Source organism: Coptis chinensis, chromosome 7 (assembly GCF_015680905.1).
Source record: "Coptis chinensis isolate HL-2020 chromosome 7, ASM1568090v1, whole genome shotgun sequence".
Classification (NCBI taxonomy): domain Eukaryota; kingdom Viridiplantae; phylum Streptophyta; class Magnoliopsida; order Ranunculales; family Ranunculaceae; genus Coptis; species Coptis chinensis.
Window position 1 is genome coordinate 33,414,671 of NC_141462.1, and position 20,348 is coordinate 33,435,018.

At 38.5% G+C, this 20,348-nt stretch overlaps 1 long non-coding RNA gene across 1 annotated transcript; it reads right to left on the reverse strand.

Moving 5' to 3' along the window:
* Positions 1-1,440: 1,440 nt before the first annotated feature.
* On the reverse strand, positions 1,441-2,501 carry LOC147487190 (uncharacterized). Its single transcript, XR_015203061.1, has 4 exons — positions 2,324-2,501; positions 1,787-1,878; positions 1,569-1,624; positions 1,441-1,484 (listed from the first exon to the last, which is right to left on the reverse strand). It is a non-coding gene; the product is annotated as an uncharacterized LOC147487190 (long non-coding RNA).
* Between the last annotated feature and the right edge of the window lie 17,847 nt (positions 2,502-20,348).

Consider the following 20,348-nt stretch of genomic DNA (forward strand, 5'->3'; position numbering starts at 1 on the left):
ATGGGATAAAGGTCACAACTCATTAGTGGACCACAATTAACAACCATCCGATCAGCAGCGTTTAACTACTTCATTCCAACGCCAGTTACCTCCAATATCCAATCAGTCAAACACCAAAACATTTCTAATATGTTGTCTTCAAATTGTCTTTAAGACATTACCTCAAACAACCAAAACATAACCAATTTTCTCAGATAAGAAAACAATAACGTTGAGCACAAAACCTAGCTAAACATGTCTTTGTTTAATAAGTAATTCACAGTCTTCAATCTCATAATTATTTCGTTTAAGTTTAGTATCTTATCAACAGTCATTGATATATCCCTTCATGCAATTTGCACCATCCCTATCAGACCCTTAAAAAGGATTGTGTATCTCAGACATGAAAGGAATGGACTCATAGGATAATGATGATTTATGGTTTAAAACCCACGATATGGCACCAAAACCATGGTCCACAGATAGTTATGAAAGAAGGGAGATTATTGACACAAATTAGTTATTGAATTCTTGTGGCAGCTCCAGACTCCAATGTTGTGTCATAATCACTGAGAAAGTGAATAATTTGAAGATGAAAAGGACTTAGCATTATCTATCTGATGCACAAACACTAGTATGAAAAAAAGCCAAGACATATGCTTGTCAAATATTGGATAAATATTAGAGAGCACCGACATTGAATAATAATGCAGAATCTCTTTCAATTAACTCTAAGATGTCAAAGAATGGAACATGAAAGTCAGCCATAAGGTTGATTAATCAAATAACTACTAAGTTTTCGTTAATCATAGATTGAACAAAATAAATTTATTTCTTCAGGCAAAGTATGTAGGAGAAATGCTTTCTTATTTTCTATGAAAAAGAAAGCAGAACTGCATCTGTGCATCCTAATGAGAATGATAAAACCAATATCTTTAGACCTTTTTAGTGCTACGATTTGATCAAATAAGAGCTACTTTTATTGTAAATACGGCTGTGTAAAATTCTAAGTGTTGTTCAGTATAAAACTAAAAAGAAGTCATTCAACTTTCTTAACCCTTATCTCTTTTAAAACTCATCGACTCTACAAAATGGTTTACCACACATCCTTTAGCAAAACTCAAAGATTTTTGTGTAAGGCATTTGTTTAACTATATATCAACAAAGAATGACCTTTCTAACAGGTGGTATATCAACATAGGCATAAATGCATAATGTCATTAAGTAGGTTGACAAAGTTTTGAGAAGCTGTCTCGAGTCCAAACATCAAAAGAGTGAACCACATTATAAGTGTAAAGTCCATCTTTTAGATTCATTCCAAGTTTCTAATACTGTGATGCATGTATCAAAGCACAAAATTTCATTCTGGGTTATGTTAACCTAATCAAAGCTAAAGTATAAATTATAAAAACTGAAGAAGAAAAACAACGACCCCTTCAGCCCGATCTGAACTTTACACATTTGGGCAATGCAAATCTGACTTCATGGATTCCGTAGTGCATAAACTGAAAACAATAGGAAAGAAAATTAAAACAAATAGAATTTTAAAACAGAAACAAAAAAAAGGGAAATTGATTGTTTCTACTTACTTGCAGAAGACATGGTTGCATGTTAACGATACTGCCGATTTCAATAGAAACTCAAACTGCAACATAAAAAAGAATATCCCAAGATTCAAGAACAAAATATTTGAGAGAAAATTGAAAAGTCTATTTCATAGATAATTATTACCATATTAGGCATTTGAGCTCTCTACTCATCTCTACTTCAACAATAGCAGCAAATTCGAGTTGTGAAGTAGTTTCACCTTCTTAGTTTGCATCATCAAGCCATTGCAGGTGTAGATACCTGCATCTTGAAGCTTCTTAACATCTCCAGCATTGATTTCTTGTGAAATCACTATAAATAAACAAACAGAAACGTCAAAATTAGGTTGAAATAGTATTGTTTCTGTTTCATTGAGAACAATCAACAAATATTCTCAGATCTGAAGTTAATCAAACACAAGTTTCACTCTAATTAACGATGAAAACTGAAAAACACTCAGTTATGAAGTGAAAAACAACTAGAAATGAAATCCACAACAAGTGAAATCGATTAACAGATCATTAGTCAAGTGAACGATCTGAACTCATGTTAAGTTTTGATCTAAACATGCAAATCTCCCCTTATTACGAAAACTCCGCATAAACTTCTTCAAATCAGTGTTCATGTATTCAAAAACAAGATACAGAACAATTTTCCCTTCTTTATTCTGTGCTTGTTTAACATCCAACAATCTAATTTTAAAAAAAAAAAACTAATTAAACCCTAATAATGATAAATAAAGATTGATTATTTAAACCTGACGACGGAGGGATCTAGAGAAAACATTCTGAGAATGGATATTTCACGGAGGATTGAAGGAGAGAGAATGGAGATTTCACGGAGGGAAGCATTCTTAGGTTAGGTCACCATAAGAAAACCCTAACCTAGCGGCTGTGAGAGAGAAAGAGAGGTTTTTTATATACGAGCGCGATTTCTTTTTTGTTTACCTGTTTTCGAAATTTCGATCTTGTTTTGGTTTTTTGGCTTTGTAACACTTCTCAAACGATTTTGAAGCGTTGGCAATTAATTCCATAGATTCACCAAAATAAAGTAACGCTTTACAACATTGCTAACGCTTATATAGCGTTGGTAACTTACTAACGGTAAATAACCGTTGCAAAGCAAAAAAGGTGCGTGTTGCAAATATCCTATTATGGTGTAGTGCAGCCTTCCCGCCATTTATCATCTATTATTGCTAACCTATTAAGAGCCATTTGGTCTGACGGGGTGTAGGGTGCAAACTGATGAGGTTGTATCCTCCACCCTTGCCAAGTCATTGCACGGAAAGATCGAATAATACTATTTGTGGGTCATACAGTGTCGACCGTAATCCAATCCGTGAAACGTGTACAAAAAACAGGAAAGAAACATAGCATAATACGGGAAATTAGAACAGGCATAAGAAAAAACTTATGCCTCATGCTATGGGATCGAGCTAAACTAGACATCAAGGTTCGGGGAAGGTCATGACACATACGTCCCGTGGCTAAAGCAAGGAAGATGCTGCAAGTGGCATCATTCACAGAAGAAAAACGCCATTCCCCTAAAATGTTTAGCATTATCCAAAACATAACAGTTCCTATGTTCATGGACAGGCTACCAAAGGCGACGTTATATTCCCCTTGGTCCTCGATACAGAAAATGCCTGCGCCATACGACTCGTGCAAAAACTCATAAGTGTAGACATACATATTATCTACCCAATAACACCATGGGTCTTGTATTTCAGCGGGCATAGCAAGTCCAAGAACAAATGCTAGCAAGAACCTGGTAATTTCCATTGGTTCATTATCAATGTTGATGGAGAACACTTGTTCTCCATCTGGTCTCTCAAAGAAAATGCAGTTATCGTAAAAATAAGATGCTAGTGTTGGAGGATAAAGTGCATCGTCTTACCATAAAGCGTTCCCAGCCTCGTATGTGATGATCCCACGAAACCAAGCACCGTAAGTAGTGCTTTGGAACAAATCTTTGAAAGACTGTTCTGGTATCAATGTAGGAGTTGTCATCTCCAAATTATGCTCTGGAATAGCTGTGAATGATCCGGGAACAACCCGCAAAAAACTGGAATTTTTCTGGTCCACGGAAGTCAGGGCGCGAGTGCGCTCCACTTGGGCGTGAGTGCGCTCTGATGGTTTTGGAATTCCAGTGTTTGAGTGCGAGTCGCGCTCACCTTGGGCACAAGTGCGCTCTGTACAAAAATTCTGAAAAATGTGCGAGAGCGAAGGCCTCCTCCAGAAGGCGGCAGCTTCGAGGTGCTAAAGATTGAAAAATGAGACGAAACGTGGGAATCGTGGGAGTGAAAGGTGAGTGATGGAGGTTAGGTGTAGTGTGAGTTGTGAGTGTAGAATGAATGAAGTTTATATAGGTTTTAAGTTGCTAAAACAGATCGGGAAGTTGCCAAAAAGTTTTTACGGCAGTTTCCGAAAATACTAAAATTTCCAAACCCAAAAACGGAAACAACTCATTTTCTTGATTCTAAAACAAACCTAGTATCTTTAGGTTGAATTTAGGAAAGAATCTACCTATTTAATCGAGATTTCATCCTACCATGATACTTATTCATAGATATGCCTAAACGACCATATTTTCACCCTGACTCCGCAATAACTTCTAAAACGAAGGTCATATAAAAATCATGCTTTGGAATAGATAACACCACCCCCAAACAATTTGGGAAGGTGGGATCAATATTAAACAACCACGCAAAATTAAAATAACGACATTATATTAAAATTGGCATTAAATGCCTGTTTACTACAAAATCCAAATTACGGAAATAAAACTTACATTAAAATAACTAACAATATTAAAACTACAAATAAAAAAACATCAAACTATACTATCCCTAACCACTTCGGTACTGGTAGCGGAGGGCACATGCTCAGGAGATGGCTCCTGAGCTCCCGATGGGCCAGCACCATTCGTCTTTCGGTGACGACGCTCGTGCCTCGATAGTGTGTCCTCAGAAGGAGAATCCCCATGAGGTGGGAATCATGCAAGCATGTCGGCCCGAAACTGGCGCTGAGCTTCTAGCTCGGCCTTCATCTGTTCCCACCTCTCATCATCTCTCTGGGTACGGATCTCGAAGTTATGGTGGATAGTTGCCTGTTGAGTCTGTAGGTCTTCGCAGATAGTGTTGAGTGAACGCATGCCACGATGAATCACAGCCATGCGTTCTGCATCTGACCAACACCTCTCCAAGGCATCCGCATCAAAACAAGTCAAATCCTCCTCATCCTCCGAGTCATTCCCATTGCCCCCATCCTCCTTGTCATTCTCATTTGCACCATCCTCCTCATCCTCTTCTCTATCCTCAGGCAACCTCCAAACTCGTTGGACACAATCCTTATAGATCCGAGGATTTCGGTGTAGGGTGATGTAAATCCTATCAGATGCCGGAGCTGCTCTCAACTTCAGCATGATCTTGGTTATTAAAATAGGGAGAGGTGCCATCAACTTTCCCACTCCCCTAATCATGCTAAGCAAAAACTCCAAGATACGTAACTTCGACTACGCTCCGGAGTATCCATAAAATGTGGAGGCAGTTTAGACCGATGTCGTGACCTTCTCCTTCCCCAGATCGCCCGACCAATCCATCGAAATGCAGCCGGTTTGGTTGGTTCCGAGGATGCTGGCGAACACAACGCGATCTCAAGATTGTAGTTCCTTTCGATAATTATCCGCGTTCATCAACGGCTCTACCCCATTATATTGGGACTCCGTAACGTGACATCGGATGGATTCTAGGCGGAATGCCTAGAATCTCACCCAACAACCCGATGAGTTACTTCCTTTCTCCTCTTCACCACCATAACAAAATTCTAGTCCCTCCAACTCCCTCGTGTTGTAGAACCGTCGGACTAAGTCTTCGTGGTAAAAGGCTTCGGGTCGAGTACCACAAGCTATTCGATCTCTACTAATCATTTCATCACCGTAAAAGCGGCCGCGAAGTGGTCGCCAATAAATGCTTGCTTTGAAAATTCGACGTTGTTGAGCCATTGTAGTGTTTGGAATGTAGTGGGGGTTTAAATGGGATGTGGTATTGGAATTTGAGTCGACCGAATGAAACAAACAGTGGTGGTGGCGTGGTGGTGGCGCGACAGTTCACAATTTTGAAATTTTTGGTGGTTTTTGGGTTTTTTTACTTGGTGGAGGTGGTGGTGGAAGGATTTATAGAAGATTTGAAGTTGATTTGAATGTGGGCGTGGGTTTAATTAGGTTTCTTTTTAATTTTTTTTTTTAAGGTTTTGGAGCTTTGGTGGTTGTTAATGGTGGTTTGGAAGGATGAACGTGACTGTTGGGGCAAAAGGTAAGGGCGCGCGCTGCGGTGCGGTGCAGGTCGCAGGTTCGGCCCAAGCCCAATTCGAAATTTTCGAAATTTTCAATTTTTCGCGCAACTTCAAACTAAAATTGCCGCTTCGTTACCGGTCTGATTTTTGCGAATGAGATATGGAAATGATCAGGAGAGAATTTCCAATCCAATGATCTATAAAACACTCTATTCCGACCATGGATGACATATAAGATAGTAGAAAATGCCTCAAAGTGCGTGCATGACGTACGTTATGCGAACGACTGAACTCTAAATTCATAGATTATGTCAACCAGAATCGAAATACAATTAAACGGCCTAAGCAACTCTAATGAGACATAAAACATTCTAGGATGGAAACACGAACACTCCACCCTCAAACAAATTTTTTACAACAACGTTTAGAAAATTTGTTTTTTAATAGTGGGTCTTTTAAAGTCAGATTCCCTAGACTCTCTAGATTACTATGTTTATTATTTAATATATATATATATATATATATATATATATATATATATATATATATATATATATTTTTTTTTTTTTATTTATTTTTTTTTTTTTATTTAATAAGGAAAAACAATAAGCAAGAAAGACATAATTCACCCCATAGAGAAACATGAATAAAAAATCCGAGAAAACATGCAAGAGTGGAAAACGTGAATTATGTTAAACGTGGACTTAGTATCCAGTACTTACAGCCATACACTCCATAAGGAGGGCCCGGTTACCTTAATGGTGCATTCACCAATATCTGGAAATGAAAGGAATGCACCAATCGCAAAAAATTGAGTCATTTATAGTCAGATACTCGAGACTGTATCTAAACATATGTATGAACGTGTAGTTTATCATATATCAACAACCAAAATAGTTGTGGATCATTCCATAAATAAATATCACAGAAAACATATCCAAACACAATCAAGCACCAAGATTTCCTATGACGCATCCTAGTGAACTGAAAACGAAGTCGGATAACCCTATAACGTAACCTAACATGCACCTTCTTTTTCATTTTTGAACGAGAGGGTGTCCTAGTGAATAAGTGTGGAAAAGTGAATGGTTGTGGAGAATATGGTGGATATGGATAAGTTGTAGAAGGAAAGCATGGAAAAAATGAGGATGTGGGTTTAGCACAAAACTCATTCATAGTGTAGGTAGGAACTGTCTCAAGTCTGAAAATGAAGGTGTCAAATGGTTTGTCCTTCTAAAGTATTTGTTTACTAGGTGGATTTAAAAAATTATGAAGCACAGGAGAAATAAAAGGATCGAGTGAAAACTCGAGATTCCTTTGAAAGGGTGGAAGGAGGGGAGTCGAGGTGGATGTTGTGCAAAGTAGTTCTTGATAGGGTGAATCATCACCTGCTCTAAGAAACTCATCGAATTCCTCATCTAGATTGGTCATATCCACATTACTATGGTAGTCCTCTATATCTTTGAGAAAGTCATCTATCTCGTCCTCATCCATAATATGTGTATCGATTAGTGTAGGGATGAAAATGTTGGAGTCTGAACTTCCAAAGGAAAGAAATTTGGGCATATGATTATCAGGGAAGGTGTTGTTGAAATAATCTCGAGCGAAGCTCTCGATCATGCTAACCTCTCCATCCATAGACAAATCGGGTATATGTGTCTTTTTTTAAAAAAACATTTACTTCAATAGTAAGATGGCCAAAAGACATGGACATTGAACCATCGCGGCAATTAATGAGCGCATTGGCAGTTGCCAGGAAAGGATGCCCTAAGATGATCGGGACAGAGTCGTTAGCGACTTTTGTATCGAGGATTACAAAATCAGCCGGATAGTAGAAATCCTGAACTTTTACCAGCACATTTTCGACCACACCCTTAGGATACTTAATAGACCGATCAGCTAATTGCAACGTCATTTTAGTGGGTTACATCTCGTCTAGACCTATTTGTTTATACAAATAAAATGGAAGTTAACACTAGCCCCCAGGTCTAATAACGCGGTCGTCGTATAGGAATCTCCTAAGGTGCATTGTACTGATGGGATGGCGGGGTCCTTGTACTTAACAATTCCATTATGTTCAGATAGAGTTGGGAATTGTTACGTTAAAAAGCGTCTTTTGGTATATTGGTCTTACGCCTAGTAGTACACAACTCCTTAAGAAACTTAGCATGGTGTGGTAGCTTTTTAATAGCTTCAAGGAAGGGAAGGTTTATCGTTAGATTCTTGAAAACGTCCCTAATCTTCTCATAATTTGTATCCCTAGTTAACATGGCTAATTTTTGTGGAAACGGTGGTTTCTGTCTATATTTAGCAATGGTATCACCTGGATATTTAACCGTGGCTTTCTGTTTCTTAGGTTGTATTGTAACTGGTACCTCTACAGTGGTAGGCTCTTCAGTTTCTATTTCGGTATCTAATAAAATAGCAGTGTAGGGGCTACTGGTTGGGTAACTATAGGCATAGTTACTTTGTTATCAACCACTCTGCCAGAACGGAGAGTGGTGATGGCATTTAGCTCACCTACATTTTCATATTCATTACTAGTATTATCGGTTACCTCAAAGGCTGTGTTTTTTGTTTTAGGATTAGGTATTGCGTGACCTGGAAACACACCTTTGGGTTGGGCTTTATCTTGGGCCAACTGTTGGGTTAAATTATTAACGGATTGTAGAAGCTGTTGGTTAGATTGAGCCATGGTTTGGAAAAGTTTTTGGCTCACTTGTATGAAGGTGTCAAGACGATCCGGTTGTGTGGGTGTAGTAGTCACGGGTGGTGTGACTGGAACTATTTCGCGTGAATTATTTATGGGTGGATTTTGATAATTATTATTTATCGAAACGATACCTCTATTAGCATTATAATTGTTATAACTACCTTGACCTTGTGCTTGACCTTGTCGAGGTTGCACTTGGTTGTTATAATTATTAATTACCCTGACCCTGTCCTTGTCGTGGTGGAGCTTATCAGATATAATTACGTTGTGCATATTATAACAACCAAAATGTGTTGGTGTTGGGACATTTGCTGAGAGTTATACCACGTGTATCGCTATTAAAAGGAGTTATACCACGTGTTTGAGATTGTTTCTTTTGATCTATGTATATACATTTGCTTAGCATATGTTTGTTTGGTTAATCTACATTCTTTTCTAGAATCTCGGGACGAGATTCATTTAAGGTGTGTATATTAAATTAAATTACATAACAACCCCAATTTTTTAAACAACATAAATTAAATTATTTGATTGAGAATAACTATTATATTATGAAGTCTAGCTTATTCTAGAATTTGTTTAGCTATTGTTGATTTTTAAAAAAAGTTCATGTTTTTACTTGAATTGTTTGTTAGAACTTATGTGGGTATTTTATAATCATTTTGGGCTTGAAAACATTGTTAAAATGTACCCATTCATATAGGTATGGACCTTGGGTGTTTTTAGACCCATTGGAGGCCCATAGGTTAACTTAAACAGACTTAAAACAGAGAATAAAGAAGACCTGTGAATTTTCTCTGTAAAAATATGATTATTCAAAATCAAAACCCTAGCCTCCAATAAAAAGAAGGGGAAGAGGAAGAAAAGAGAAAAAGGGAATGCAAAGTATTAGGCTCACCGCACTATTGATATTCATAGTTGTTTACATCTTGTAGACTTAATAAGGTGAGTTATATTTCTTTCTTTTATTGTTTCCATAGAAATAGGATATGTTGTTTGTTATGTGTGATCATATGGATTGTATATTGGGAGGATAAAGCCATTAATAAATTGTATAGAGTTTTGTGAAGAAGATGAACAGTTAACAGTAAACACCATTCTAGAAAAGTTGTCTGCGCAGTCTTTTAATTCTGTTCAGATGGAGATCTTTCCATACACGGATGTCTCTCAAATTTAATCCATAGTTTCCTGACACATTGTAGTTTGACATATTAAAATTTTAGACAGATCCAACAGTTGGATTTCTGTCAAGGCGCGCATAAGCGTGACAGGTCGTAGTGTTTCTACACCAGAAAAACTGCAGTGTGCAGTCTTTTGTTTCTTCTTAGATGGTGTCGTTTCCATACAGGGATTTGTATGAACTTTAATCCATAGTTTCCTGACACATTGTAGTCTAACATATTAAAATTTTAGACAGATCCAACGGTTGGATTTCTATCGAGGTGCGCATAAGCATGGCAGGTCGTAGTGTTTCTACACCAGAAAAACTGTAGTGTGCAGTCATTTGTTTCTTCTTAGATGGTGATCTTTCCGTACTCGGATTTGTCTGAAATTTAGTCTATAGTTTCCTGACATATTTTAGTCTTCCATATTAGATTTTTAGATTTATCCAATGGCTTGATATCTGTCGAGGCTTCCATTAGTGGGACTAGTCGTAGTAGAAACTACACCAGAAAACTGATGGGTGCAGTCATTTGTTTATGTTTAGATGGAGGTCAACCTATTATCGGATTGACCTCAAATTAAATCCATCGATTCTTGATATCCAGTTAAATGACATATACAAATTTTAGGCAGATCCAATGGTGGGTTGTCTGTCAAGGCACGGATTAACAAGGTTGTTAGAATTAGCTAAAGTTTAAAATAGATATAGTTGGGTGGTTACATGATGGCATTAAATGGTCAGTGGTTATTATACTTTTGATATATTCTTACTATTGTAAAAATATTGGTGTGGAATGAAAATATATCTATATGTTTTATTTTATCGTGATTATTAAAATATTTGGAGAATTGGTTAAGAGCTACGTAAGGCTTGATTCTAATCTTAAAAGATTGGATACGAGAAGTGACTTTTATGTACAAAAAAGCAGATCACTATATCTATAATATATATATTAGTTTGTGTGATAACTATGTGATTGTGTTAGAAATTACTGTTGTTTTGAGACTACATAAATATATATGTGTGAGATAGAAGTTGTATATGAATATAGACTTTAGTATATGTGGATATGTTTTGGACATTAGTGTGTGTGGACTTGAATTTGGGCTAATGAATTATTTGTTTACGATATTGTATATATGAGTGTGGTTAGATAAATTGTATTTGTTTGATTATAAGTCTGTTTACATTCAATGATATTTAAGTGCTTGATTTGCCTTGACGCGCAAAAATGACTCTCTGCATGTGTGGTCTATTTTGACATGAGTAATGCTAGTATAATTATAAGTGATAATAATGTTTTAATGTGTCGCCCACATCTTTAGAACTCTCCATGCCTCAGGATTTGGTAATGAGATATTATGACTTGTGATGTCATGTGATAGATGGGTATTCATTGAATGTGCCATGAATGACCCGGGTATTCATTGAATGTGCCATAAATGACCCAATAGTTTGGACTGCCCTAGAGAGGAACTAAGGTATTCGCCTTGCGGGTTGGTTGTATTTCTTGAATGTACGGGAATGTAGGTTTGGGTATTCCTTGAATGTGGCGGGAATGACTCAGGGCATTCATTGAATGTGCCATAAATGGCCCGTTAGTGTTATGATGGGTATTCCTTGAATGTGGCGGGAATGACCCAAGGTATTCATTGAATGTGCCATGAATGACCTGATATTTTGTTATGCCCAAAGGAAGTTTTGGGATTATGTGTATGGAAAGCCCAGAGATGATCATGGGACTCACAAATTCACGAAGTTTACAAGATGAAAGTATGTTTCCTGGGGCGATATCCCGCTTGGGACATATGTCTTGTAGTGGTACTCGGTGTGAGTGAGGCACACGGATATGTGTGATTTGGCAAATGTGTGTAGTACAAATCATGGAGTAGGAACTAAAGGTTGGGCTGTGTCTTTGAAAAAAAATGAGTCAACAAGATAATTAATAAACAAAGTAAAAATATTGATTTTTCGTGTGATGGAGTTATTGCATATGATGTATATGTTTTCTTATGAGAAATATATACGTGGTTTGTATGAGTTGATACTCATACGGGATGAATGTACTCCTTGGGTGTGATATTTTCCCCGTTCTCATAAGTAGACGAGTAGTTTTTAAGTAAAAATATATGAAGTGTGTGATATTATGGATGTGAAGTGGTGACTGTGAATAATATTAGTAAATGATTGTGATTTCTATGTGACTGCAAAATGACTATAACGTGATATATTATTCCGAAAATATTAATGAATTGTGATAGTCTGAGATCTATGGTTATGCACGTAGAAACTTTATGATGTAATGATGTCATATGAATGACTACCCTTGATATAGGTATTATGATAAGTGGTATTCCTCGAATATGCGGGACGAACTAGGTTATATCAATTAGATTTAAATGTCTTAAATGAGGTTTGGTTATGAATGGAAATTTGACTGGTTGAGATAAAGCATTTTATTGTGATGTCTAACTCTATTTTGCAGGAGGGTAGGATCGATTAATCTTTTGAAGAGTACGGTTTTGTTTTGAGACAGATGTAATAGAGTTGGTTAGTTTCTTTGTAGTTTAATAATGTGATTTAAAGATTGTTCCTTTTAGGTTTCTTTTGATTTCAGTTTTGTATATATCGTGTTTGATAACAGGGTTTTGGGTTTTATTTCACCCCGGGTTTCCAGATAATTGAATATAATTGTTTTAAATATTGTCTGGAAATTTGGGGTGTGACATTTTGGTATCAGAGCCTAGGTTAGCTTAGTGTTGGAAAGTCTAAGTGATCCTCGGATGTGGAATATGGGTTATAGTATTGAGAGTTTTGGATATATGTGAATATTAATGGGAGTTTTGTTTGAACTGTAGATCATGGTTGAGACATGTAATGGTAATACTACTGGACCTGCAGTGAACACTCCAGTACAGATGTCAGGAGGACAGTTAAATCAGTTGTTGCAGGCTATGCAGAATAACCATCATGTTCAGGGAGATCCTTTTGCTAAGCGCAATAAGGAATTTGGTACTCTTGGTGGGTAGCGATTTACTGGTGTTGGGAATGCGATTGCAGTGGAGTCTTGGATTCAAAGTTGTGAAAATGTATTTGAGCGTATGCGGCTCTTGAGAGATCGTAGAAGCGAGGAGTTGGCAAAATTTCACCAACTTGATGATTATTTGCTAGGTTTTGGTGGCGAGCTCTCACCCCTAGTCTGGACACTAGAACTTTGACTTGGGAAGACTTCAAGATTAGATTTGAGAGTAAGTTCATTCCGGAGGAAGTAAAAGAGCAGTTGGCTCAACAGTTCTCTGAGTTGACTCAAGACGGGAAGTCGGTGACTGGGTATGTGACCAAGTTTAATGAGTTATCGAGGTTTGCTCCCTATCTTGTGGATCCGACAAGAAGAAAAACCAAAAGTTCATCGTGGGTTAGAGAGTCACTTGTCCCAAGCAAGTTGATTCCTTTTGATGGGGACACTTTTGATCGTGTGTTGGACTTGGCCTTGAGATATGAGGAGCAGAATGCAGCCCTAAGAGAGTCGAGGGGGAAGAGGAAGTTTGGTGAGATACCAGTTGTTGGTCCTAGGCCTTTTGGGAGCAGGTAGCCGAATAGGTTTAGGCCTTATGATATACCTCCGAGGGGTCCGTTTCAGAGACCACCATCCCAGGGGTTTCAGGGAGGATTTCATCAGCAAGGTGTATTCCGACCCCAGGGAGGATTTCATCACCAGGGTGGTTATAGGCCACCGGGGCAGACTACAAGCTATAGACCTCAGGGGAATTAGTGGCAGAGGCAGGGTCCCCAGCTTCAGGGTTGAGCTCCCGCTCTTCCGTATCGACCAGCATCATTACTTTTACCTGCACCAACACCAATGCTCAGAGCCATAGTTCCTGTTGAAAGGGCTTGCTGGGAGTGTAAGCAGGTGGGGCATTTATCTGGTTATTGCCCTACCAAGCAGGGTAATCAGCAGAACAGAGCACCAACACCAGTCACTCGTGCTAGAGCCTATGTAGCTATGCCAGGACCTGGGAATGTTGAAGGTACCTTTAGTTCATCTCAGTTTACATTCAGAGTTTTGTTTGATTCGGGTGCTTCACGTTCCTTTATATCTCATCAGTATGTTGAGAAATAAAGTTTTAAAGCTACCCTTTTGTCTAAGCCCTTGTGTGTTGAGACACCGTTAGGAGGTTCTGTTACCTTGTATGACGAGTGCAAAGGTTTTAAGTTATGTTTCTTAGAACGTGTCTTTATGGTAGACTTGATCGTTTTGGGGTTTGAGGGTTTCCATTTCATACTTGGTATGGATTGGTTGACGCGTTATCATGTAGGAGGGAGGTTATAGTGAATACACCTGGCATGCCAAGGTTGATTCACACCTGTGTTAGTAAGGAGGACTCAGTGATGTCTAGCTTCCTGTGCTCTATAGAGATACCCACGAGGGATATCAGCGATTTGGAAGTAGTGAGAGACTTCGAAGATGTTTTTCAGGAGATTCTAGGGTTGCCACCCAAGAGGGAGGTGGAGTTTCGTATAGACTTGTTACCAGGGACCGCACCAGTTTCAAAGTCGGCTTACAGGTTGGCACCTAAGCTATTGGACGAAATGAAAGTGCAAGTCGAGGAATTACTCAAGAAGGGGTAAGAGTTTAATGTTTAGTGATTTTGTTTTTGGCTTAACCATATCTTTTGAGTATATGGGTTTGAATCTTTTAAGGTGTGTATCATCAGGTTCATACGACCGAGCAACTCACCATGGGGTGCGCCTGCTATTTTTGTTTCAAAGAAGGATGGTACTTTGAGGATGTGTATTGACTTGAGGATTTGAACGAGGTAACTATAAAAAATAAGTATCCGCTTCTAGGATTGATGACTGTTGGATCGGTTGAAAGGGGCTAAGATATTTTCAAAGTTTGATTTAAGGACCGGTTATTATCGGATGGGAGTTGAAGAGAAGAGTATTCTTTTCGATCGCATTTAGAACTTCGGTATGGGTTGTATGAGTTTTCTGCGGATGCCTTTTGGGTTTTAAAGCACTGCATTCTTTATGGACTGATGAATCGTGATTTTCGGGCCCTTTTTGGATAAATTTGTGATTATTTTCATTGATGACATTTTAGTGTATTCACAAAACACGTAAGAACATAAGATGCATTTGAAGATAGTGATGCAAACGCGTTAGGGAACGAAGTTGTATGCTAAGTTTAGCAAGTGCCATTTTGGGAAGAAGAAATTCGTTTTGGGACACGTGGTATCTAGTGAAGGGATTCTTTGTAGACCACGAGAAGGTTCTTTGCAGTGAAAGAATGGAAACAACCAAACCATTCGCTACGGAGATTAGAAGTTTCTTGGGGTTAGCTGGATATTATCGGAGATTTATTCAGAAGTTCTCGCTTATTGCAGCTCCGCTCACGAAGTTAACTAGGAAAGATGTGAAGTTTATGTGGACTAATGATTGTGAGAAGGCTTTCCTAGAATTGAAACAGAGGTTGACTATAGCTCCAATTCTAGTAATCCCGACTAGAGGCGGAAAGCTAGTGGTTTTTACAGATGCTAGTAGAACTGGTTTGGGTTGTGTGTTAATGCAAGATCAGAAGGTGGTGTCGTATGCTTCACGACAGTTGAAGATACACGAGAGACGTTATCCTACTCATGACCTAGAGTTAGCGGCAGTGGTTTTTGCTTTGAAAGTGTGGAGACATTATTTATATGGTGAGAAGTTCGAGCTTTACACAGATCACAAGAGTTTGAAGTATCTTTATTCACAGAAAGAGTTGAATATGAGACATCAGAGATGGATGGAGTTCATAAGTAGTTATGATGACGAGATTCAGATATCACCCGTGCAAGGGCAATGTAGTCGCGGATGCACTTAGTTGATTGCACAGTGTTTTGACCACTCTTATGGTGCAAGAGTGGAAGAGTTTAGAGACTATAGGAGCTTATGATGTCCGGACTACACCGCATCTGAGGATGAGGGTATATATGTAGTTTGGAGGTTAGGTCGGTGATTTTCAGTAGAGTGATTGCCATGCAAACACGAGAGACCAATTTTTTTTGAGTCGGTTGGATGATCCGGTCATTGATATTTTGGATGATTGTCCGTCGATTCAAAGTGGATTCGAGGGAGGATTGAGATTTCATGAGAGATTATGTGTACCAGATGATGCAGAGTTAAAGAAGGAAATATTATATGAAGCTCATCGTCCTCGGTTTACAATTCATCTTGGAGGAACGAAGATGTACCAAGACTTGAAGAGGACCTTTTGGTGGGAAGGAATGAAAAGGGATGTCGGAGAATATATTTCTCAGTGTTTAACTTGTCAGCAGGTTAAGGCAGAGCATCAGAGGCCTTCTGGATTATTGCAGCCATTAGAGATACCGATGTGGAAATGGGAGCATATTTCTATGGATTTCATTAATGGCTTGCCTAAGTCTCGGAGAGGTAATGAATCTATTTGGGTTATTGTTGATCGTCTAACAAAATCTGCTCATTTCATTCCTATTGACGTACGTAGAAATACAGATAAGTTGGTTTCCTTGTACATACGGGAAGTGGTCAGGTTACATGGGATTCCAGTGAGTATTGTTTGGATCGAGATCCTTTGTTCACTTCGAAGTTTTGGAAGAGTTTTTTGATGCTATGGGCACTAGTTTGGCGATGAGTACTGCTTATCATCCTCAGACAGATGGACAGACGGAGAGGGTGAATAAGATATTAGAAGATATGTTACGGTCTTGTGTAATAGATTTTGGTAGAGGATGGGAGGAGTATTTACCTTTGGTGGAGTTTGCATATAATAACAATTTCCAGTCAAGCATCGGTATGGCACCCTTTGAGGCTTTGTATGGGCGTCCATGTCGATCACCTGCTTGTTGGGCAGATGTGGGAGACCGAGTATTGCTTGGGCCTGAGATAGTGAGAGAGACATCTGAACAGATTAAAGTCATTAGAGAAAGGATTAAGACAGCACAGAGTAGGCAAAAAAGTTATGCAGATTTGAAGAGGAAACGGGTAGAGTTTTCTGTAGGCGATTTTGTGTTTTTGAAGGTTTCCCCTATGAGAGGAGTTATGAGGTTTGGCATGAAAGGAAAGTTGAGTCCACGATATATTGGACCATACGAGATAGTAGCCTCCGTTGGTAGTTTGGCGTATCGTCTTGCTTTACCGCCTAACTTAGCGATGATTCATGATGTCTTCCACGTGCCTATGCTACGGAAATGTGTGAAAGATCCTACTGAGGTTGTCCAGCTAGCAGAGCTAGAGTTGAACGATGATGTAACTTTTATAGTGAGGCCTATCACGATAGTAGATAGGGATGTGAAACACCTTAGGAGGAGGATTGTAAACTTGGTAAAAGTGCAGTGGAGTGAAAGGGAAAATGACGTGACCTGGGAACTTGAAGATAAGATAAGGCAGATGCACCCTGAGCTCTTCTCTGACACTATACCTTGAATCTCGGGACGAGATCCTTTTAAGGTGTGTATATTATAACACCCCGTCTTTTAATTGCTTTTCCTATAATAATATTACTATTAATAATAATAATAATAATGTAAATAAATAAAACAAAGATAAGATATCCAGTAGTTTTGGATAAAAGCCCGTAAGTAAGTAGATAAGTCTAAAACCCTTGTTTTCGGGGAGGTTTTAAAAACTAGAAAAAAATAGAGTTTTCTCACGTAGAGTTTTTAGGGAAAAACAAAACTAGAGATTTAGAAAAAAAAAGGAGAGTTTTACTGAGAGAAAAAAAAAAGGGGGTTTGAACAAGAAAGATCGTCCAGTTTCGCGCGATAGTCGACTTCAGTCTTTGGGGGTTTTCTGCTTTCGGAAAGCTGTTCGGTTTATAATAGTGAGTGGATATTTTACGTTATTTATTTTTGTTTACCATCGATTTTATGATACGAGGTACTGTTCACATGATGCTTTATTTAGCCAATACGATATACTGTGTAGTGTAAACTTAATATATAACTTGGAATAAATCTAAAGTGATTGCTGGCTATGAACGAACTTGACGATTTATGTATTCAGGAATTGGTTGGATGGAGAGTTGTGGGTTCGGAGGTTGTCAAAACCTTGAACCCACCCAAAACGCCCTTTTCTTGTTTTTCATTAGAATTCGGTCCTGTATAGTTTTACTGAACTTTTCTGTTGTTGGGTTGGTATATGTTGTGGAGTGATGAAACTGTGCATGGTGAAGTATTTAGATTTGTTTGAGAGTGGGAGTGCCGTGAAGCTTGAACAGCCATTGATGGCGTTCAAGCAAGAAACAAACCGTCCGGATTTTTGTGGCTTAAAGGATTGGTTGTTTGATTTTGGTTGGGAGATTGTTGTTAGGTTGAGGTGGATGTGTTGGTGGTGGAGTGGGTGCTGGAGAGGGGACGATTGGAGCTTAATAGAGCATCAATGGCGTCGGTTGGATTTTTGCAGTATGATGAAATCATGAATTGTTAGGATAGGTGTGTAGGGGTTTGAGAAAGGATGAAAACAGCTGGGTTATTTTAGTTATAGGTGGCCGGTGGTGGCTGTTGTGGTGGTCGGTGGTGGCTGGAGAATGGGAGAGTGAATAAGATGAACAGTAAAGTCTGATTTGGGATTGGGCCCGAAAATCGTGGGTTGGGCTTAGGTTTTAACTTTTTGATTTTATATTTTTTTTAGACTTAAGTTAGACTATGGGCCTTAGGCTTTGGGCTTTTCGGTTTTTGGAGTTTAGGCATGGTTGACCAATGTTGACTGTTGACCAGAGTTGACTGTTGACTTTGACCAGGGTTGACTTTGACCAGTTGACCCGAAAATTTGACTTTTTCCTAAAACTATGATTCGGTCTATTAGGATAAGTCTAGGACTATTAGCATGTTTGACTTAGGCTAGGACCTTTCTAAATGTACTTGTGTACGTGTATTTACTACTTTGTGATTTTTCAGTCTTTTACGATACACACGTTATGACACTTATACATCCATGAAATTAATAACGCATAAACCAAAAATACTTGAATCAAGATATTCTTTCGTTCTCTGAAATAATATATACAATAAATTTCAATAATGCGTAAACAAAACTTACCTCACCCTTTTAGAACTCTGCACGCCTCAAGTTTTGGAATTGAATTTTATGACTGACGATGTCATATGTTAGGTGGGCATTTATTGAATGTGCCATAAATGACCCGTTAGCGTTATATAAGGGTATTCATTGAATGTGCCATGAATGACCCGGGTATTCATTGAATGTGCCATGAATGACCGTGATTGTTTGATCTGCCCCTAAAGAGGAACTAACGTATTCGGCCTTTGGGGTTAGTTGTATTCCTTGAGTGTACGGGAATGTAGGATTGGGTATTCCTTGAATGTGGCAGGAATGACCCAGGGCATTCATTGAATGTTCCATGAATGGCCCGTTAGTGATATGATAGGTATTCCTTGAATGTGGCGGGAATGACCTAAGGTATTCATTGAATGTGCCATGAATGACCTGGGTTTTTGTGCCCAAAGAGGCTATGAAATATGTGTATGAAAGCCCAGAGATGGCTATGATATTGTGGTATTCGGTGGGAGAGAGGCACACAAGAATGTGTGATTTGGCAAATGTGTGGAGTGCAAATCGTGGAGTAGGTACTAAAGGGTGGGTGTATAAGAAAAGTAATTGATTAATTGACAAGAGAAATTGATTTGATTATGTGAGTGTGTTTGGGCTTGCTTTTGAATCCATATAGGATATCTACATATGTTATATACAAGTTCTAACTTTCTTTTGCAGGAGGGTAGGACTTAATAATATTTTTGCAGGGACGCGGTCCTACCCTTATACAGCGGCGGATATCGGTAAGTGTAATTCAATTATTTAGATATTAAAAGGAGTTATTAGAGATACCACGTGTATATCGTGCATTTGGGTTTTGGGTTTGGCTTCATATACATAGATCCATATGGTTTGGAAAAGTTTTTGGCTCAGTTGTATGAAGGTGTCAAGACGATCCGGTTGTGTGGGTGTAGTAGTCACGGGTGGTGTGACTGGAACTATTTCGCGTGAATTATTTATGGGTGGATTTTGATAATTATTATTTACCGGAACGATACCTCTATTAGCATTATAATTGTTGTAACTACCTTGACCTTGTGCTTGACCTTGTCGAGGTTGCACTTGGTTGTTATAATTATTAAAATTACCCTGACCCTGTCCTTGTCGTGGTGGAGCTTATTAAATATATTTGTCGTAGGTCTCAGGTAAACTACAAATGAAAAAAAAAAAAAAATAGAAATAAATAAAAACTCCAAAAATAGAATAAAAAGGAGTCAAAAGCCAAAGAAAAGAAAAAGAAAATATGGCTAAGGATGGAAACAAAGTATAGAAGCAAAAGAAAATAACAAGGTTTTCTCTAAGTTACATAATATGAAAACTCTATTATCTCATACTTGTCCTTTTGAATATCCATTTCCTTCCTTCTTAAACCATCTCCTAATCCCCGCAACACCTAATAAAGACCTCTAGTTCAATTAGGAATAGGCTAGTGTGATAGTAAGTGGCAGATGTGTTTGATCGACTCCGGGTTCCTTGTGTGTCATTGAGATTGTAAGGTAAAGGGTGCCCACTGCACGCACACTGGAGTAGCGAAACTTGAGCG